General features: G+C 38.3%; 1 protein-coding gene across 2 annotated transcripts in view; it reads left to right on the top strand.

The window, feature by feature from the left end:
• Window positions 1–23524, top strand: part of AFG1L (AFG1 like ATPase) — a 194553-nt gene that overhangs the window by 6273 nt on the left and 164756 nt on the right. The window lies entirely within an intron of this gene.

The raw sequence follows: 23524 nt of genomic DNA, 5'->3' as shown, positions 1-23524 counted from the left end.
CTATAATTACTTCAGAATAGCTTTATTCAGATTTTTAGGCAGTATTTTACTGATTTGTTGTGAAATTTAAGTACTGTTTTTTTTCTTTTGTAAAGTTACACACATTGGCACATTTAAGATTAGCTTCGAAAGGAAAAGAATGATAACTGGCAAGCATTTAGTTTTAATTTTCATAATTTTTCTATTTAAATCAAAAGCACCCTTTTAAAGCCCCTAAATCATCCTTTTATAAATAAAGTAAATGCATTCCCTGATGATGGCTTATGTTGTTTTTTTAAAGAAAGAGTTTAATTAAGATTTGATTTTCTTCTATTCTGCACTTTGTTTATTCATCACTGAATCAAACATAGGTGTTTAATGTCACTGGTAAATCTGACTTTTTGGGTCATTGATGACCATTGCAGTTTTCGAAAAAAGCAGCTATTTCTCTTTGGGGTATGAATAGAACATAATAGAGCATAAACGGGCTGCCTGTGACCTTAGCATGGGCTTCTGTCATTGTAGGAGAACATTTCTGGTCAGTGGCCACTGTTTACAGTTTGTTAAAATCAACACAAATGTACAAAACACTCATGAATAATTGTGAACACAGTATTTGAATGGATGTTTAATAAATATGCATTAAAAATATAATTACAGTAATGAAGTTACAGCTGAAATTTTAATCCGGCCCTTTAGAAATATTAAACGTGCTTTTCCTGATTGTGCATTTTTCGCACAGCAGTTGGGTAAACATTTTAAACTGGAAATCTAAATTCCGTATATAGTTTTGATTTCATTTAACTAAGCGTGTGTTCTTTTTTGGCAACAATCTTCTTTCTCTTTGTGAAGAAGTGAAGCTCATTTTATTCCATAACTGTTATTACTTAGAAGAATTTTGATCAGTTCTGTCATAGGACTAATGAACATATGGGATACCAGATGAATAATAAAATGTGACCTGGAAAGACTAGATTGTGATTCTGGTTTCATCCTATGGTACTGGATCAATCATTTAATTTGGTATTTCTTTTTTCTCATCTGTAGAATGGGATTAGTCATCCTAACTCTGCCTTCCTCACATGTCATCTATGAGGCTCAGATAAGTTATTATATAATAGGAGAAAGTCCTTTGAAAATTATAAGAAATGTTATATAAATGTAGGGCTATGCTGGGAGTAATTGAAATATTAATATTGAAATGCTAGAGGTGGTGGATTCCAGTCAGTGAATAGGAATGGGATGAACTCAACTCTATGTATAATTACTAAAACCATTTTGATTTTTGGGGAGACTAACTTATATTAACAATGGCAAAGGGCTCAGTCTGACTTCAGTGCTTTGAATTCCAGAAAACGAAGTTTTGATTTTTCTAAGATTGTGCAGAGGGCCTCTATAGATAACCAGGGATGGTTATTGTTATCCTGGACTTAACTACTTTCCTCTGGATATTCTGAATATCTAGAGGGTCTTAGAAAATATGAGCTACTGCTTTCGTCATGGTGTTTCAAAGAAGGCTATTGAAATTTGATTTATAGTATGCAGGTAAGTCACTAAGGTAAATTATCTTAATTTAGTAAGATACTGCTTATGAATACTGTTTTCAAAGGAACTCAAGTTGTTAATTATTTGCTGTGCAGCAAGATACGAAGATAACATTTCATGGGATCATAGAATAATAGAGCTGAAGAGGACCTCTGGGTTATGTAGTTAAATGTCAGGTGGGAAGGTAGTTTCTGCCTTTATTGTTTCTTTTTGAGGCATGCTGTTCATTTTTATATAGCCCTAATTGCTAGAAAATTCTTTAAGTAGAATTCTTCAAGTAGAGCTTTTCTGTAACTTCTCCTCATTCATCTTGACTCTTTCCCCAGGCACAACTTATATAACTCTAGTTCTCGTGCGCTTATGACAGTTTTTTAAGTATATCTTATTCATTTATATAATCATTTATTCATTTATCATATTATTGGTTGCCTCCTTGTCCCAATTCCATTTGACAACCTTTAAAACATTAAAGACATATTTCTCCCATTCATCCGTTCATTCATTCCCCAAATATTTCTTGGTGCCATCTGTATGCTAGACACAGAGTGCTGGGATGTTGTTACTCTCTCCTCAATGTCAACTGTCTCTTGTCTTATCAGTTAAATCTTATGACACGGTTTCTAGATCCTTGAACTACTTCCCTTCTTGAGATTACAGTCTGCTTTCTGAATGTCACTCTGAAAATGTGGCCCACATATCTCAATATATTCCTTTGGACATGTCTGGCCAGAGCACTATTTTAGGTTACCTTTTCTGTGTCCTGTTGCATTAAGTTGGTGGCCAGGTCATATTCATGTCTCACCTTAAGACTCCTAGGGCTATTATAAGACAGGTCTCTTTTGTTTATATTTGATTAGTTATTTTTTCTATTAAAAATAAATTATTTTTATTATAAAAATACTATATGTGCATAGTAGAAAATACAGGAAAGATAATTACTGTTAACTTCATTTTTATTTTTTAAGCATACTTATTAAAGTATAAGATTCATTTAGTAAAGTACGCAAGTGGTAAGTGTAAAGCCTACTGAATTTTCATAAAGAGGATAGATTTGTGTAAATACAACCTAAATCAAGAAATAGAACATTTGTAGTACCCAGAGGCTCCCATTGTGCACCCTCCAAATCACTAGCTTTTTACTCCCAATGGCAATCAACATCCTGATTTATGTTACTATTGATTTATCCTTTCATGTCTTCTTTTTTCTTTTTTTTAAAAAATTAATTAGTTAATTTATTTTTGGCTGCGTTGGGTCTTCGTTGCTGCACACAGGCTTTCTCTAGTTGTGGTGAGTGGAGATTACTCTTTGTTGCGGTACGCGGTCTTCTCATTGCGGTGGCTTATCTTGTTGCAAAGCACAGGCTCTAGGTGCACGGGCTTCAGTAGTTGTGGCATGTGGGCTCAGTAGTTGTGGCTTGCGGGCTCTAGAGTACAGGCTCAGTAGTTGTGGTGCACGGGCTTAGTTGCTCCGTTATCCTTTCATCTCTTGATGGACACTTAAGTTGTTTTCATGTCGTGGCTATTTAAATAATGCTGCAATGAACATGGGGGTGCAGATACTTTTTTGAGATAGTGATTTTGTTTCCTTCAGATAAATACTCATAGGTGAAATTGTTGGATTCTATTTCTTAATGAATTATGCCAGATTTATAGATTGCAAATATATTCTGTCATTCTGTGTGTTGTATTTTCACCTTCTTGATAATGTCCCTTTTTTAAAAAAAAATTTATTTATTTGGCTGTACCAAGTCTTAGTTGCAGCATGAGGGCTCCTAGTTGCAGCATGTGGGATCTAGTTCCCTAACTGGGGATTGAACCTAGGCCCCCTGCATTGGGAGCATGGAGTCTTAACTATTGGACCACTAGGGAAGTCCCAATAATGTCCTTTGATATACAAAAGTTTTAATTTTGATGAAGTCCAATTTATTTTTTCTTTGGCTGCTTTTGGTGTCATAGCTAAGAAATCATTGCCTAATCCAAGGTCATGAAGATTTACAATTATGCTTTCTTCTAAGCATTTTAAAGTTTTAGCTCTTACAGTTATGTTTTTGATCCATTCCTACTGGGGTTTAATTGGGAGTCCTTAAGTCTGAGTTTCACAGGCGATTGTGATGTCCAGACAGGATTGGATTTAGAAAGTCCACACCTATTAAGAGAGATCAGGGATTGGCAACCTTTTTCTGTAAACATTCAGATAATACTTTTGTCCTTGCCTGCCATGGTCTCTGTTACAACTTTAGCTGACCCTCCATATTTGTGAGTTTGGCATCCGCGGATACAGCGGGCCAACTATTCATTGTACTGCACCATTTTATATAAGGGACTTGAGCATTTGTGGATTTTGGTATATGCAGGAGGCCCTGGAACCAATCCCCTGCAGATACTGAGGGACAACTATACTGAACTCTGGTGTTGTAGTGTGTAAATAGCCAGAGATAGTAGACTAATGTGCATGGTCAATTTGGCCTGCAGGCTGCTATAGTTTGCAGACCACTGGACTAGGTAAATATTCATGTACACTTTATTTTTTTGGTTTGAAATTTTTTATATATTTACATTTTAAAACCATCTGGAAAGTATTTTGGTATGCAGTATGAGGGGATAATCTAAATTAATTTTTCTGTTGTCTTCCAGTTGTCCAGATGTCACTTGTTGAATGATCTCTTGGCTCCCATTGCTTAATTCATTGATTCAACAAATATTTATTGTGTGCCCATCATATGCCAGGCATTGTAGGTGCTAGGTATACAGTGAATTAAATAGGCATGGTACCTTCCCTCTTGTGGCTTGCAGCCTAGTTGAGAGAGACAGACATAAAATAAATAACAAATAGATAATTACAAGTTGGGTGATAAAAGAAAAGAACAGTGATAATATTTGGTATGCCTCCCTCTTTTATTATATATTAAATTATTCCCTGAAGACTTCCTTTTAGAATATCTATTCTATTCATTGACCTTTTGCTCATAGTGTTTTATATTTATTTTCTCATCTGGTAGTCAAGATCCCCCTCATTACTTTGCATCTTCATGATTTTCTAAGGATTTTGGATTTGGATTTTGGTGGAACTGTATTTAATCTGCAAATTAATTTGTGAAGAACTGACAATGTTACAGCGTTGTGCATTTCTTTTCAATAACACTGTGTCCAGTCTCCCAAATTTTCATTTATGCCTTTGAGAAAGATTTTAGTTTTCTTCACATAGATCTTACAAATTGATCGTTACTATGACTCTTCTTTATTCTAGACTTTTTATCTTAATTGTAAATGCGATCCGTTTTTTTTTTTCTATTGTATTTCCAACAGGTCATTGCTAATATGTCAGAAAGATAAAGCCATTAAAATGTTTTCCGGTATTCTCCTTTGCTTAAGAGGGGGTATAATTAAGCCACTGAGTTCTTTAAAATTCATAAGTGGCTTCCTGGAAACTTCAGGATTAAATTCAAACTGCTTATCGTTGTAAGGCCCTGTGTCACCTGGTTCCTTTATATTTTTCTAGTAGCCCAACTCTTGCTCCCTCTGCCTTTCACTTTATATCTCAATACTGAACTTGTTTCATTTTCTTCAGTGTACTATCCTCTCATATTTTAGAGCCTTCTCCCAGCTTAATGCATTTCCTTCCCTTCCTTCCATTTTTCCCTGGCTAACTCCTGTTTGTCCTTTTGCTCTCAATTGAAACATCATTTCCTCTGAGTACCCTTATCTCCTTAAGCTAGGTTACTAGCTTTGGCTCTGTGATCTCATAGCATCCTCCTCTTCCCTTTACTTCATACCACACTTTGTTAAAGTTGTTTATCCACTTGTTTATATCTCCCCCAGTGCCCTGTTGATATTTTGAGTGCAGTTACAGTGTCTGTCTAGCTAGCTGTGTTTGAAGTTTTTAGTACAGAGCTTTACACTCTATAGCTGCTTTATAATTTGTGGAATTAGTTGTTGCTTATTCAGTTTTTCTATTTAATAGGTTTTCAAATGATTCTTTTCAGTATAATTAAGTTTTTGAACCCAATTGCACCTGTTGGTACTTTTATCCCATTGTGTAGCACGGCAACATCATCTTGACTGTGATACAGCACTGATTTGTCTCCTAACTTTGTGTCATCTTTGTATTTGAGGGCTAGGTCTTCATTTAATGCCAGATTTTGTTCTCAAAGCTCAAAAAGGTGTACATAAATCTAGTTAGTCAAAATTCTTAAAAGCCAGCTATGTGAAATGTAAGGGCTTTTAGATTTATATGGAAAGGAATTTCTTTCCTCTAACACTTCAACTTTGGGCTTTTAGTAAAAAAGCTGCTGACTCACAGACATAGAAAACAAACTTACGGTTACCAAAGGGGAAAGGCGGGAGGAGGGATAAATCAGGAGTTTGGGATTAACAGATACACACTACTATATATAAAATAAACAACAAGGACCTACTATATAGCACAGGGAACTGTATTCAATATCTTGTAATAGCCTATAATGGAAAAGAGTCTGAAAAAAGAATATGTATATGTATAACTGAATCACTTTGCTGTACAGATGAAACTAACACAGCATTGTAAATCAACTATATTTCAATTAAAAAAAAAATCTGCTGCTGCTGCTGCTGCTACCGGGTTTTACAAGAGTGCCGTTTATTAGCAGAGGCAGGTTGAGCCCAGAGTGCAGGTAGGGCAGAGCTCTAGCTGGGCCTGAGTAGGATGGAGACCCAGGAGGGGTGGATTGTTGTTTGCTCCAGGAGGCTTGAGTACTTCAAATTAGAGGGAGGTTTGTGTTTTTTCTGTTGCCTGGCTATGATAAATGGGAGCACAATCCTCACTTGTCTGTAGTGTTATGGTGATTTTAATGAGGGCAATATCCTGGTGGTAGTTTGGGGTCACTTAGCTTTAGATCCTATCTTGCCTATTCACTTAAATTTTCTAACATTTTGTGGTGTTTTAGTTTCCTCATTTGTAAGAAATAACAATATCTACCTTAGATTTTTTTGGAGAAGATAATATATAGAATACCTTTCAGAATTCTATCACTCATAAATTTTCAAATGAATCCAAGGTCTGTAAAGAAAACCTTAAGCTGTTAAATGAACCTAAAGCATATAACTTTTCTGGGTTACATGGATACCTCTTGTAATCTGTTAGTTTTGTATAACATCCTTAATTCTACTGAAGTAAACACATGTAATGCCTTGAAGTAGTCAAGACTCATCACAAATTGTATTGAATATTTCTGAACATACAACCGTCTGGGAAGGAATAATGCAAAAAGATAGTTTTCTTTACCTTGAAAACTCTTTAAATTTGTATGGTCATGTGTTATCTTGTGTATCTTCAATTCTTTCCTTTAATCATAGGATACTTTTGAGCTGAGAAATCTTTACAGAATGTTTTTGAGCTGAACCCCACTTTACTGACAAGTTGTATGCAAAACTTCTGCACATTAAACTACATCTCTACTGATTTTGAGTATGAAGTTGGAGATGGATTCTCAAAAAATATTTAACCTCAGGTATTAAAACAAAAAAACCTTAAGGGTGAAGCAAACCTTTAAAATAACATTTCTGAAAGGAAAATGCTTACTTTTTGTTGAAATAGTCTGGTCCACCATTTTGCTTAAGTCTCTAAAGAATATCTCTAAGACTTTCTTAACTATCTACCTTTGTGTAGAATTTGAAATTCCATTCCAATTTAAAGCACCAAAGAACACAGAGACCACACATCCCCTTTGTTGTTATTTCTCAGCTCTACGGAGACAGTGTCAACACAGTTAAGCTTTATGACATATGTTTTAGTCAGGGTTCTCCAGAGAGACAGAACCAATAAGATGTATATACATTTAGAAAGAGATTTATTATAAGGAATCAGCTCATGCAGTTATGGAGGTTGACAAGTCCCAAGATCTACAGTCAGCAAGCTGGAGACCCAGAGACCCAGGAGAGTTGGTAGTGTAATTCCAGTCTGAGTCCGAAGGCCTGAGAACCAGGAGAGCCCATAGTGTAGTTGTAGTCCAAAGACTGGCAGGCTTAAGACCCATGAAGAACTGATGTTTCAGTTTGAGTCCAAAGGCAGGAGACAACCGATGTTCCAGCTTAAAGGCAGTCAGGCGGAAGGAGTTCCCTCTTTCTAAGGGGAAGGTCAGCCTTTTGTTCTGTTCAGGGCTTCAAGTAATTGGATGAGGCCCACCCACATAAGGGAGAACAGTCTACTCAGTCTTCTGTTTCAGGTGTTAACCTCATCAGAAACACCCTCACAGACACATCCAGAATAATGTTTGACTAAATGTATAGGTGCTCTATGGCCCAGTCAAGTTGCCAAATAAAATTAACTATCACAACATATGTCAAGATTATTGTTGTCCTCAGTGTGTGAGCAGCATTTCCCCTCATGTTCTTAAGGTGCTTGCAGCAGTCCAGCTATCTTAATTTCACAGGTAAAAGTACAAAGGCAGGAAGGAATGAGTTTCTGTCCTGGTCTCCTTTTGAAGAGTATCAGGAGAAACTTTGGCTGAAGCTGACTTCCTCTTAGGCATCATTGGCTAGGATGGTGATCATGTGCCCAAGCTGCCATGATCCAGAGTCAAAATGGTGGAGTCAGGAGATAAATCTGGAGGGTATGACTCCAGAGCCCATGCTGCTTCCACTATAACATGCTGCCTCCCTGCTGGACCTGTAGGTACAAATGCTGGCTCTGCCACTACCTAGCTATGGGAACATGGACAGATTACTTACTTAGTCCCTCTGTGCCTTAGTGTCTTCACCTTTAAGGTAGGAATATGTTAGTACCTACATCATAGGGTGGTTGTGAAGATTAAATGAATGAAGGTATGTAAAGTACTTAGAAAAGTACCTGGCACTTAGTGAGTACCCACTAAAGGTTAGCAATTGTTGCTGCTGTTGTTATTAACTATATGATCTTGGTCAGTTTACTTAACCTGCAACTTGCAGTGCTAACTCTCTGGTCCAAATCATAGACATCTCTGAACTGTACTATTGTTAATAGTTTCCTAACTAGTCTCTCTGCTTCCACTTAAAAAAAAAATTACATATATATGTATAATAGTTTTATTGAATACCATACAATATAAAAATACATACATATATAAAAATATATGTATATTATATATAATATATAATAGCATTATTGAATATCATACTATTCCTCCGTTTCTGCTTTCCTTTTGAATTTCTATTATCTTATTTTCTGCAAACGGATTAATCTTTTAAAAAACAAATTGTGACACACCCCTGATCAAAACCTTCTACTTGATCTTAATGCTATCACATTCACACTATTTACCGTGGCTTACAAGACCGTACATGATCTGGTCCTTCCTCTCCTTTACAACTTCACCTTGTAACATACTCCACCTTGTTCATTTAAATCAGCCACGTAGACTTTCTTTTCTTTCTTTGAAAATGTGAAGCTTATTTCCATTTTCACTTTAGGGTTTTTGCCAGAGCTCTTCGCTCTGCCTGGGAAGTTCTCCCAGATCTTCCTCAGGGCTGACTCCTTTGGGCATTCAGGTATCAACTTATGTCACTTCCACAGGGAAGCTTTTCCTCATAATCTATAGGAGTCCTCAATCATTCCCTAGCATAGTGCTTCTCAGTCTTCAGTGTGCATATGAAACACCTATGTGTTTTGTTAAAAATGCAAATTTTGATTCAGACCCCTAGGGTAGGGCCTGAGATTCTGTACTTCTGTTGAGCTCCCTGGGGACGCCATGCTGTTGGTCAGAGGTCCTAGGATATCACTCTGTTTTATTTTCACCAGCATACTGATTATTATGTGATCTGTTGTTGCTCTTTAATTTTTTGTCTCTCTTCCCCTTGACTGGAGGGAAGGCTCCATAAGGAAAGAAATTTGTTTTTAATTGTTGTTTCACCAGTGGCATGAATAGTGCCTGAGCTATAGTTGGTTCTCAAGAAACCTGGGTGAATGAATCAATGAATAGATTTATCCATGGATTTTTTTTTTAATTATCATTTTTTTAACATCTTTATTGGAGTATAATTGCTTCACAATGGTGTGTTAGTTTCTGCTTTACAACAAAGTGAATCAGCCATATGCATACATATATCCCCATATCTCCTCCCTCTTGCATCTCCCTCCCACCCTCCTTATCCCATCCCTCTAGGTGGTCACAAAGCACCACACGGAGCTGATCTCCCTGTGCTATTCGGCTGCTTCCCACTAGCTATCTGTTTTACATTTGGTAGTGTATATAAGTCCATATCCATGGATTTTTAAGTTATTTGTATAATAGGATTATTGTGAGGAGTAAAACAAGTAATTATGTTAAGTTACTTAACCTAGTCCCTGGCACACAGTAGGTGCTCAATAAATGTGAGCTGCTATTATTAGAATTTCCTTCTAAAACTGTTTTGACAATTATTTTTAAAACAGTGGTTCTTAATCAGTTTTTGTTCACTTGTTTGAAAATCTGAAGGAATCTGTAGTATATTTAGAGATCTTACCTCAGAAGAAATGCAAAAACATACACACACACAATTTTCTTTTAATTTCAGAGGGCTCTCAGACCATCCCCCCCTTCCCTGCCAGTTGACTTGTCATGGACCCCAAGTCAAGACCTTGTTTAAAAAAAAACAACCTACGTGTATATAACAATTCTTGTTAGGGCTGTTAGTGACAATTCGCCTTCTTCTAATTTCTTTTATAATTGTTGCTGTTGAATTGCCTCTTCTTTCTGTGTTATAGGTTACCATGTGCCATTTAGAAGAGCATAAATGTGGTTTATTATATTACTTATTATTTTTTAAAAAATATTTATTTATTTATTTGGCTGTGCCGGGTCTTAGCTGTGGCAGCCGGGATCTTCGTTGCGGCATGTGGGATCTTTTAGTTGTGGCATGCAGGATCTTAGCTGCAGCATGCGGGATCTAGTTCCCTGAATAGGGATCGAACCTGGGCCCCCTGCATTGGGAGCAAGGAGTCTTAACTACTGGACCACCAGAGAAGTCCCTGTTATATTACTTATTAATGCCATGAGATTGTTTAAGTGGAACATATTAGCATAGACTGTAATACTGCAGAACTTCAGAAGAATTTTTTTGTTCTAAACCTCTGTCTTCAGATGAAAACTTAAATATTGGGGGAAATCGCTTCTTCCCCTGCCGATAGCACCCCCACAAACAGACAAACATGGCGTATATCCCTGAAACTTGCCAAACTAACTGTAAGAAGCATGCCAAGCATTAAACCCACAGAGTGACACAGGACAAGAAGGGCAAGGACTCTCTGAATGCCCAGGGAAAGCGGTCTTATGACAGGAAGCAGACTAAGCTGCTTTTCTGGAAAAAAGGCTAAAACTGCAAATGGAGATTGTGCTGAGGCTTGAATGCATTGAGCCTAGAAAGTGCTGCAGAGTTAGAGAGTGCTGACTGTTAAGACCAGCAAGCATTTTGAACTGGGAGGAGATAAGAGAAAGGGCTAAGTACTCCAGTTCTAAACTTCATATTTTGTTTTATTGTGAAGACAATAAAATCTGGAGGTTATGTTCACTTCAAAAAAAAGTTGAAGCAGGGGGAATTGAAGTAATAAATACACTCAGAGCCTGGGGAAACTCATTTATTTTCCTTGGGGAGAAAAATTGAAGTAATTGTTAAAATATTATCTAGAAAGTTATAATAGATTATTCAGATGCTAAGACATCATGATATTGAGTAAATCTTATAACAAGTGGGCTGTGGAGTATAGTGGGATCTTCCTTAAACTTCGTTTAGGAGAAAGTAGTGAAATAAGGTACAAAATTGAGGTATTAGAACAGCGCAGACTTTTTGTGCCTCTAAAATCTTACATTTATGTTTGTAGATTAGTTTGTGGATCTTCAGAATGGCATTTTCCCACTGTCCATTTGGAGTACAATAAGACAAATTAATACAAATCAAAATAATATGGCAGCAGCATCACATAATTTGTGTACACTGATGCAGTAACAGATTTAATTTAGTGCAGCTTTTGAGAAGTCTTTTGTGATTCAATTTATACAGCTGCTGTCCAGGCCTAAGCTGGCCAATCTCTCAGCCTTGAGTGTCTTGCCTGACTGATTCTCTCTTTCTTTTTCTTTTTAAAAAGACTGATAATTTTTAGAGCAGTTTAGGTTCACAGCAAAATTCAGAGGAATGTTACAGAGATTTCCCATATACCTCCTGCCCCCCACATGTCCCCTGTTATCAATACTCCCCAGTTATCAACATCCCATACCAGAGAGGTACATTTGTTACAGTCGATGAACCTACATTGACACAGCATCATCATCCAAAGTCCATAGTTTACAATGGGGTTCTTGGTGTAGTACATTCTACGAATATGGACAAACGTACAATGACACATATGCACATTATAGTATATTTTAGGGTATTTTCACTACCCTAAAAACCCTCTGTGCTCTGCCTATTCACATCTTCTTCCTACCTACCCCCTCCCTTTGTTTACTACTGATCTTTTTACTGTCAATAGTTTTGCCTTTTCCATAATGTCATATCATTAGAATATAGGACCTTACAGTATGTAGCTTTTTCAAATTGGTCTTTCACTTAGTTATGTGCGTTTAAGTTTTTTCCATGTGTTTTCATGGTTTGATAGACTCATTTCTTTTTAGTGCTGAATAATATTCCATTGTCTGGATGTACCAGTTTATTTACCCATTCTCCTACTGAAGGACATCTTTGTTGCTTCCAAGTTTTGACAATTACGAATAAAGCTGCTATAAATATGTGTGTGCAGGTTTTTTTGTGGACATAAATTTCCAGCTTCTTTGGGTAAATACCAAGGATGATGATTGTTGGATTGTATGGTAAGAGTAAGTTTAGTTTTGTAAGAAACCGCCAAACTGTCTTCTAAAGTGGCTGTACCATTTTGCATTCTCCCCAGGAAAGAGAGGTCCTATTGTTCCACATACTGGGCAGCATTTGTCAGTGTTCTGGATTTTGGCCATTCTAATAGGTGTGTAGTGGTATCTCATTTTTTTTTTTCTTTTTTTTGGCCTTGTCACATAGCTTGCATTCCCTGACCAGGGATTGTGAAAGTGCCAAGTCCTAACCGCTGACCACCAGGGAATTCCTTCTCATTGTTCTTTTAATTTGCATTTCCCTGATGACATATGATATGGAGATCTTTTCATATGCTTCTTTGTCATCTGTATATCTTCTTTGGTGTGGTTTCTGTTAAAGTCTTTGGCCCAGTTGTTTTTTTTAAAATTTATTTTATTTTAGTTTTAGTTTTGGCTGCGTTGGGTCTTCGTTGCTGCGTGTGGGCTTTCTTTAGTTGCAGCAAGCAGGGGCTACTCTTCGTTGTGGTGCACGGGCTTCACATTGCAGTGGCTTCTGTTGTTGCGGAGCACGGGCTCTAGGCACATGGGCTTCAGTAGTTGTGGCACGTGGCTGAGTAGTTGTGGCTCGTGGGCTCTAAAGCACAGGTTCAGTAGTTGTCGTGCACGGGCTTAGTTGCTCTGTGGCATGTGGGATCTTCCCAGAGCAGGGCTCGAACCTGTGTCCCCTGCATTGGCAGGCGGATTCTTAACCACTGCACCACCAGGGAAGTCCTGTTTGGCCCAGTTTTTAATCAGATTGTTTATTTTCTTGTTGTGAGTTTTTAGAGTTCTTTGTATATTTTGGATAATAGTCCTTTATGAGATGAGTCTTTTGCAAATATTTTCTCCCAGTCTGTGGTTTGTCTTTTGAGATCATGGCATTGTCTTCTGCAGAACTGAAGTTTTTAATTTAATGAAGTCTAGCTTATCAATGATTTCTTTCATGCATTGTGCCTTTGGTGTTGTATCTAAAAAGTCAAAGCTATACCCAAGCTCGTCTATGTTTCTCCTATGTCTCCTGTATTTCTCCCATGTTATCTTCTAGGAGTTTTACAGTTTTTTCTTTTACATTTAGATCTATGATGCATTTTGAGTTAATTTTTATGTAGGGTTTAAGGTCTGTGTCTAGATTCATTTTTTTTGCATATGGATGTCCAGTTGTCCCAGCATCATTTGTTGAAAAGTCTTATCTTTTCTCCATTGTATTGCCGTTGCTCCTTTGTCAAAGATCAATTGGCTATATTTATGTGGGCCTATTTCTGGACTCTGTTATGTTCCATTGATCTATTTGTCTATTCTTTTGGCAATACCACACTGTCCTGATTATTGTAGCTTTATAGTAGATCTTAAAGTTGAGTAGTGTCAGTCCTCCAATTTTGTTTTTCTCCTTCAGTATTGTGTTGGTTATTCTGAGTCTTTTGCTTCTTCATTTAAACTTGAGAATTATTTTGTCAGTATCCACAAAATAACTTGCTAGAATTTTAATTGAGATGCCTTTGAATCTATAGATCAAGTTAGGAAGAACTGACATTTTGACAATATTGAGTCTTCCTATACGTGAACATGGAATATCTCTCCATTTTTAAGTTCTTTGATTTTGTTCATCAGAGTTTTGTAGTTTTGTTCATATAGATCTTGTACATATTTTGTTAGATTTACACTGAAGTATTTCCTTTTTGGAGGGTGCTAATGTTAATGGTATTGTGTTTTTTTAAAAAAATATTTATTTATTTATTTTGGTTGTGCCAGGTCTTAGTTGCAGCATGCAGGATCCTTTGTTATGGCATGTGGGATCTTTAGTTGTGGCATGCGAGCTCATAGTTGTGGCATGTGGGCTTCTTAGTTGTAGCATGTGGACTTCTTAGTTACGGCATGCAGACTCTTAGTTGCAGCATGTGGACTTCTTAGTTGTGGCATGTGGACTTCTTAGTTATGGCATGTGCACTCTTAGTTGCGGCATGCATGCAGGATCTAGTTGCCCTACAAGGGATCGAACCTGGGCCTCCTGTATTGGGAGCACAGAGAAGTCCTGTGGACCATCAGAGAAGTCCTGGTATTGTGTTTTTAATTTCACATTCCACTTGTTCATTGCAGGCATATATGAAAGCAGTTGACTTTTGTATATTAACCTTGTATCCTTACTATAATTACTTGTTAGTCCCAGGAGTTATTTTATTGATTCTTTTGTATTTTCTGTTTGGATGACCATGTCATTTGGGAACAGACCATTTTATATCTTCCTTCTCAATCTGTATACCTTTTATTGCCTTTTCTTGTCTTATGGATTTATCTAGTACTATGTTGATAAGGAGTGAGGAGAGGGGACATCCTTGCCTTGTTCTTGATCTTAGTGGGAAACATCTAGTTTCTTACCATTAAGTATGATGTTTGCTGTAGGTATTCTTTATCAAGATGAGGAAGTTCCCTCTATTCCTAGTTTACTGAGAGTTTTTATCATGAATGTGTATAAGTTTTTTCAGATGCTTTTTCTGCATTTATTGATCTGATCATGTGATTTTTCTTCTTTAGTCTGTTGATGTGATGGATTACATTAATTCATTTTAAAATGTTGAACCAGGGACTTCCCTGGTGGTCCAGTGGTTAAGACTCCATGCTTCCACTGTAGAGGGCATGGATTCGATCCCTGGTCAGGGAACTAAGATCCTGCATGCCACATGGCACAGCCAAAAAAAAGAAAAGAAAAAAGGTTGAACCAGCCTTGCATTCCTGGGATAATTCTCACTTGTTTATAGTGTGAAATTCTTTTTATACATTGTTGGATTTGATTTGGTAGTATTTTGTTAGGGATTTTTGCATCTATGTTCATGAGAGATATTGGTGTAGTCTTCTTTTCTTGTAATGTCTTTGTCTTATTTTGGTATTAGGGAAATGCTGGCCTCATAGAATGAGTTAGGAAGTATTCCTTCTGCTTCTAATCCTCTGAAAGAGGTTGTAGAGAATTAGTATAATTCTTTAAATGTTTGGTAGAATTCACCAGTGAACCCATCTGTGCCTGATGCTTTCTGTTTTGGAAGACTATTAATTACTGGTTCAGTTTCTTTAATAGATGCAGGCCTATTTAGATTGTCTGTTTCTTCTTGTGTGAATTTTGGCTGATTGTGTCTTTCAAGGAATTTGTCCATTTCACCTAAGTTCTCAAATTTATGGGTTGAGTCGTTCATAGTATTCCTTTATTATCCTTTTAATGTCCATGGGATCTATAGTGATATCCCTCTTTCATTTCTGATATTAGCAATTAGTGTCCTCTCTCCTTTTTCCTTGTTAGCCTGGCTAGAGGCTTATCAATTTTATTGATCTTTTCAAAGAGTCAGTGTTTGGTTTCATTGATTTTCTCTGTTGATTCCCTTTTTTCAATTCCACTGATTTCTGCTCTTATTTCTTTTCTTCTGCTTACTTTGGATTTAATTTTCTTTTTCTAGTTTCTTAAGGTGGAAACTTAGATGATTGATTTTAGATCTTTCTTCTTTCTAATATATACATTCATTGCTATAAATTTCCCTTTAATCACTGCTTTTGCTGCATCCCACAAATTTTGATAAATTGTGCTTCCATTTTCATTTAACTCGAAGGATTTTTATATTTATCTTGAGGTTTCTTCATTGACCCATATGTTATTTAGAAGTGCGTTGTTTCGTCTCTGCATATTTTATTTTATCTTTAAATTAAAAAAACTTTTTTTTGGCTGTGTTGGGTCTTCATTGCCGCGCGTGGGCTTTCTCTAGTTGCGGTGAGCAGGGGCTACTCTTCGTTGAGGTGTGCAGGCTTCTCATTGTGGTGGCTTCTCTTGTTGCGGAGCACGGCCTCTAAGGCGTGCTGGCTTCAGTAGTTGTGGCTTGTGGGCTCTAGAGCGCAGGCTCAGTAGTTGTGGCACACAGACTTAGTTGCTGTGCGGCACGTGGGATCTTCCTGGACCAGGGATCGAACCTGTGTCCCCTGCATTGGCAGGCGGATTCTTAACCACTGTGCCACCAGTGAAGTCCCATAGTTTCTGCATCTTTTAGAATTTTCCATTTATCTTTCTGTTATTGATTTCTAGTTTAATTCCATTGTGGTCTGATGGCAGACATTGTATGATTTCTGTTCTTTTAACTTTGGTAAGGTGTGTTCTGTGGCCCAGAATATGATCTATCTTGGTGAATGTTCTGTGTGAGCTTGAGAATAATGTGTATTGTGCTGTTGTTGGATGAATTATTCTATAGATGTCAAGTTTAGCCAGTTGATTAATGGTGTTGTTGAGTTCAACTAAGTCCTTACTGATTTTCTGCCTACTGGATCTGTCCATTTCTGCTAGAGGGGTACTGAAGTCTCCAACTATGATAGTAGATTCATCTATTTTTCCTTATAGTTCTATCAATTTTTACCTCATGTAGTTTAACTTGATGGTCTGTTGTTAGGTGCATATATATTAACGATTGTTATGTCTTCTTGGAGAATCAACTCTTTTATCTTTATGTAACATCCTTCTGTATATCTGATAACTTTCCTTGCTTTGAAGTCTGGTCTGTCTGAAATTAATATAGCTACTCTTGCTTTCTTTTGATTAGTGTTAGCATGGTGTAATTTTTTCCATCTGTTTTTTAAAAATATCTTTATTGGATTATAATTGCTTTACAATGTTGTGTTAGTTTCTGCTCTATCCATCCATTTACTATTCATATGTATGTGTCTTTGAATTTAAAGTGAGTTTATTTTAGTCAACATGTAATTGAGTCTTGGGTTTTGATCCACTCTGACAATCTTTTAATTGGTTCATTTACACCAATCAATTTCTTTTCAATCTTGGGGGCAGCAGTTTGTCCTGTGTCCTTCCTTCCCTTATGGATCTGAAAAGATACGTTGATTTTTCAGCTTTTTACTTGTTGTTGGGATAGAATGGCGACTTATAAGCTTCTTATATGCAGTACTAGATAACCTATGATTCTCTTTTTATGTCTGCTGATTGCCTGAAGTGATGCCTCATCTTCAGTGTAACTTGGTTTTCCTTTTTGAGAAATGTGAATGAAGTATAAACTACTCAGTAAAGATGTTGGGTTAGTAAAAATAAAAGTGGAAGCAAAGGACTTTAAGCCTCTCCAAAGCCAGATCCCAATAGAAACAATGTACTTTGCCCACAGTCCTGATGGTTCCTATGAATAACTTTAAAAATTAGATATTTTATAACTGTAAACAGGAATATGAAGACTGAGGAATATCTACTGGATTTGGCAACAATAGGCATTGGGTGGGGACTTCCCTGGTAGTCCAGAGGTTAAGAATCTGCCTTCCAATGCAGGGGACACGGGTTCTATCCCTGGTCGAGGAACTAGGATCCCCCATACCACAGGGCAACTAAGCCCGTGCGCCACAGTTAGCTGGTGCACTGCAGCTACAGAACCCACGTGCAGCAACTGCTGAGCCCATGCACTCTGGAGCCCATGTGCTACAACTAGAGAGCCTGTGGGCTCTGGAGCTCACATGCCACAACTAGAGAGAAGCCCACATGCCACAACGAAAGATCCTGCATGCCTCAATGAAGATCCTGCATGCTGCAGCTAAGACCCAACGCAGCCAAAAATAAATAAATAAATAAATAATAAATATTAAAAAAAAAAGGCATTGAATGAACTTGGCAGAAGCCATCTCAGTAGAAGCTTGATTATAGTGGGTTGAGAAATGAGCAGGATGTGAGGGGGCGGCCAGAGAAAGTAAAGGCAACTCTTTCAAGTGGTTTGGCTATGAAGGGAAAGAGGGAGAGCAGGTGTCAAGTCAAGGAGGTTGTTTGTTGCTGTTATTATTTTAAGAGGAGAGGGTTGAGCTGATATGAAAAAAACTAGAAGAGAGTGGAAGGGAGATGATATAGTACAGAGGTGATTAATGAAGAGAATGATATCTCTGAAAATGTACGAAGGGAGGGGATTCAAGAAATATTTAATAAGCACCAATCATGTCATGCACTGTTGCCCTCAAAGAGCATATGTTCTGATGGGGAAAGAAAACAAAAAGGTAAATAAGTATCATATAAGGCATTTAGTATAACTAAATATAGTGGTTCTTTAGATATAAATAATAAAAATATATGTGTATAAAATACCAGAGAATATCATGCATAGAAAGATCCTCTTTTTCTTACTATTTCATACTTTTAATAAATTAGTTATTACTTCATGAAACTTGTTTTTCAGTTATGTATATTTGTGTGTATATTGGGTCATGATTTTTTTTCCAAAAAATTGAAATCCACTGATTAGAGGGTGAGTGAAGGCATTAATAGCCCTTGATGGAAAGAGAAATAGCTCTTAAGCTGTAACTGCGGAAAGAAAAGAGAATGGGGTAGATACAGGTGAGTTTGGAAATCTGGTGGTAGGGAGCTGAGGGTGAGTTGAGATTTGTGGAGGAGAAATTAGGCTGGCAGAGGGTTGGAGGAGGAGGCTCTCCAGTTGGGACCATTGTGAACAAAGGCATGGCTATGAAATGAAAGAATGGAAAATGTTTGAGATATGGTGAGCAATCCAGTTTGACTAGAAGGCAACCCACATTATTGAATCTACCTTTGCATTTTCCATTCTACCCCGCTTCCTAACATTTTTGCTGTTGCCATCCTAATATGGGCCTGTATTATTCCCACTTAGAATAGTTTCATAACCATTTTCTCTGTACCCAAATTCATTTTACTTGCTATTTCCAGTTGATCTTGATACATTACTGCTGCAATTTTTTGTTCTTCCACCTGCACTTAAAACAAGTCAACTTTGGGACTTCCTTGTTGACGCAGTGGTTAAGAATCCGCCTGCCGATGCAGGGGACACAGGTTCGATCCCTGGTCCGGGAAGATCTCACATGCTGCGGAGCAGCTAAGCCCGTGCTCCACAACTACTGAGCCTGTGTTCTAGAGCCTGCGAGCCACAACTACTGAAGCCCATGTGCCACAACTACTGAAGCCCACGTGCCTAGAGCCCGTGCTCCGCAAGAGAAGCCTGCACACCGCAGCAAAGATCCAACACAGCCAAAAATAAATAAATAAATAAATTTAAAAAAAACACCCAAAAAACATGTCAACTTTGATATTCCCTATTACCCATTACATGTGGTGGTACTCAGTCATTTCTTGTATCGAAAAAATAGATGCATTTTGAACAGTAGAGGGGGAGTAGTCTGAAAATGCAGGCTGTACCCCTATTATGGATTCCTTGAACCTCAGAATGAGGACACTATCTGTGTTGGGAATCCCCAAGACTACCCCCAGGTTTGGTGATTTACTAGGAAGACTCAGAGGACTCAGCATATGGTTATACTCACAGCTACGATTTATCATAGCAAAAGGATACAGAGCACAATTAGCAAAGGGAAAATACATGTGGGACAACGTTCAGAGAAAATTAGGCACAAGCTTACAAGCGTCTTCTCCCAGGAGAGTCAAACAGAACATGCTTAATTCTTCCAGCAACTTACTGTGACAACAGGTGTGAAATGTTGTCTATTAGGAAAGCTCATTATAGGCTCAATGCCTAGAGTTGAGCCTTGGTTACAAAGGCACCCTCTGCCTAGCATGTGCCAAAATTACAGACTTATAGAAGGAAACTAGGTGTTCAGCATAAATCACATTGTATACGATACAAACATTTAGGCACAGTGAGTCACTCTTACCATTTCTGGGAATGATGGGAACCCAAGTTCCCAGTCAAGGGCCCATTTTTGCAAGCAGGCATTGCTAAGGACGGTAGTCTCAGGCCTGCTGTGTTAACTCTTTTCTGCACACTATTCTTACTTAATGTGATCCTATAAGGTGGGGAAGTGGCCTTAGGGGCTGATTTGGAAATGGGGTGATATGGCCTTGGGAATGAGGGAAATGTGAAGAGGTCAGGACTTTGTTACCCCCTCTTCTTTTCTCAAATAAATTTGGGATCCGATGGAAAGTTTTGTATAGAAAAAGGTGCTGCTGTTAACATTGCATTTGAAAACCACTCCTTTAGGGAATTCCCTGGTGGCCCAGTGGCTAAGACTCTGTGCTCCCAGTGCAGGGGGTCCGGGTTCAATCCCTGGTCAGGGAACTAGATCCCACATGCCGCAACTAAAGATCCCACATGCTGCAACTAAGACCTGGCACAGCCACAAAAAAAAAAAAACTGTTTCCCTTAAAAAAAAAAAAAAAAAGAAAACCACGCCTTTAAACAATGAGATGAATTTTAAGCAAAATATTGATAAAATCACATTGAGATTTTAGCAAGATCATCCTTGTAGTTGATGGAAGATATTTTTAGAGATTGTGGTGTGGTCATGGTAAATGTGAGGCAGGAGGCTATCAGAGGCAGGGAGGCCAAGCCAGAGACAATAAGAGGCCCAGCTGGAGTGGTTGTGTGAAGAGGGGAGGAGGGAATGGATTAGAGAGTATTTAGGATGTAAAATTGAGTAGCACTGATGATTGATTGGCTGAGGACCTGGTTGAGGGCTGGGGAAAGGGTTTGTGGGATGGAGGAGAAGGAAATTAGCATTATCTTAGGTTTCTTACTTGGTTGATTCCAGGGAGTGGAAAAGAGCATTTTCCCTGGTTGTGAGTTTCTCAAATCCTCCAACACTAATGGTTATCCGTCAATTCAGTTCTGGCACTATCTACCTGGAGGTAGCATCGGATCCCCCAAGTTAAAGAGCCAATCCCACAAAAGTGGCCCCACTTCAGAGGCCAGCTGCAAATGGGCTGCCAAGCTACCCACACTTCCGCACGTCTGACTACAAATTTAGTGGGTTGATACTTAGCTAAATTCGATAATTTACTAGTAATGGTCATAGAAATCAGAAAAAACACTTTACTTATGTTTATCAGTTTATTATAAAGGGTACATAGAACTCAGGAACAGACAAATGGAAGAGATGCACAGGGCAAGGGATAGGAGCAGGGGTGTGGAGCTTCCGTGCCCTCTCTGGGTATGTCACCTTCCTGGCACCTTGATGTTTTCACCATCCTGGAAGCCCTCCATATCTTATTGTTCAAGAGTGTTTATAGAAGCATGTAAGCATACAGTTTTTAAAAATTACTTAAATAATTAATTTTTGGCTGCGTTGGCTCTTTGTTGCTGCGCGCAGGCTTTCTCTAGTTGTGATGAGTGGGGGCTACTCTTTGTTGCGGTGCGTGGGCTTCTCACTGCGGTGGCTTCTCTTGTTGCAGAACATGAGCTCTAGGCGTGAGGGCTTCACTAGTTGTGGCATGCATGCTCAATAGTCATGGCTCATGGGTTCTAGAGCGCAGGCTCAGTAGTTGTGGCGCATGGGCTTTGTTGCTCTGCAGCATGTGGGATCTTCCCGGACCAGGGATCGAACCCGTGTCCCCTTCATTGGCAGGCAGATTCTTAACCACTGCGCCGCCAGGGAAGCCCTACAATTTTTAAAAGCTGACTTGTAAAACAGCATCTATAGCCCAAAGTTTCCCTTTTTCCTGTGAAACCTTTATTGAAGTACAATTTATATACAAATAACATTCATGATTTTAGGTGAACAAGTCAATGCGTTATGACAAATGTATACAGTCATGTAACCACCATCATAATCATAATATAGAATATCTCCATCACCCCTAAAATTTGCTCCTACCCCTTTGCTACCAATCCCATAACCCTATTCCTGGGTTCTAGAAACCACTGATTTGCTTTCTTCCACTAGAAAAGTTTTGCTTTTTCTAGAACTTTGTATACTGTAGTCATATAAAATTAAATTTTGCTTCTGGCTTTTTTCAATTAGCGTAATACTTTTAAGATTCATCTACATTGTTATATTTATCAGTAGTTTTAATCCTTTTTACTTCTGAGTAATATTCCATTGTGTGGATATACCATCGTTAACCCATTCATCAATTGATGGACATTTGGGTTCATTTCAGCTGTTAAATATTATAAATAAAGCTGCTGCTTTGAGTATTCAAATACAAAAAAAAAAGTGGTTATAGAATTTAATCTCCAGCCTCCCCTGCCCTCCCAAGTTGGTGGGTGGGGCTGTAAGTTCCAATTTTCTAAACACTTGGTCTTTCTGGGGACCAGCCGTGTCCTGAGGTTATCTTGGGGCCCTACCCTGCGTTCATTAGCATATGTGGGATGGAAAGAGGCTCATTATGATAAACAGAAAACACTCTATCACTTAGGAAATTCCAAGGGTTTTATGAGCTCCGTACTAGGGACTGTGGACCAAGGGCAAATATGTTTCTTATACCACTCTGGTAGACATCTCAAATTGCTGGAAACCTTATGGAACTCTCAACCTATGCCTCCAGCTTCAACATGAACCCAAGCCTTGTTCTTGGTCCTATGAGGCCTAGGCTTCCAAGAGACCCTTAGTCCAGTTCTCTTTTGCAGGCTGTAAGCCCCCTGTATTAGTTAGGGTACAATTTAGGCCTCCGTAACAAAGAGACCCTAAAATACACTGCTTGAAAAGCAAGATAGACATTTATTTTACATAAAAATCCCGGCAGGTGGTCCAGAGCTGGTTTGGCAGCTCAGCATTGTTAGGGAACTTTGCTCTGCTTTGCTCAGCATTCTGTGCGCCTCTCCTTGCCAGGTTGGCTCTTCCAGCTGCAGTCATGGCACTTTCTTTCCAGTCAGAGGGAGGGAAGGGAAGGGGAGGAGTGGGATTCGCCCTTTCCCTTTAAGTGCTCCAGAGCGGAGCTGCACACATTTCAACTTACATCCCATTGTTCACATGACCATCCTGGCTGCCAGAGAGGCCAGGATATGGAATATTTCACTCGGCAGCCTTGCACCCAGCTAAAACCTTTATTCAGAAAAAGGGAGAGCAGTTATTAGAGGATAGCTCTGCCCTATCCCTAACAGTCATGGTATATTTAAGGATTTTTTTTTTCCTTTTTTAGAAAATGATGGAAATAATGTTGTGACTGTTAATTCTTTTCCTAAATTAAGTAGTTTTCATATTATTGAAATAAGGGAAACATGGTATTCAATGGAACAAGAGGAACAATGGCAAAATACCCTTGTAAAATCTTTGTCTAAAAATGTGCCAGTTTGCTGCTCACTGAACCTGCCCCAGATAAGGAATGGAGTTATAACTGGACCTTACCACAGACAATCAATTGTCTTCCCCAAGAAGCTAAAAAAAGGATTAACACACCTCCCTGCTTTGAAACAGACACTCTGTTGTGTCTCAACTCTTTGTGTTCAACCTAAAGGTGATGGAAAAGGGAAGGAGTCTCGCAA

The sequence above is a fragment of the Leucopleurus acutus genome (genome assembly GCF_964270905.1).
Source record: "Leucopleurus acutus genome assembly, chromosome: 15".
Lineage (NCBI taxonomy): Eukaryota > Metazoa > Chordata > Mammalia > Artiodactyla > Delphinidae > Leucopleurus > Leucopleurus acutus.
Note: the sequence above shows the minus strand (reverse complement) of the source record. Positions and strands in the feature narration are given on the sequence as shown.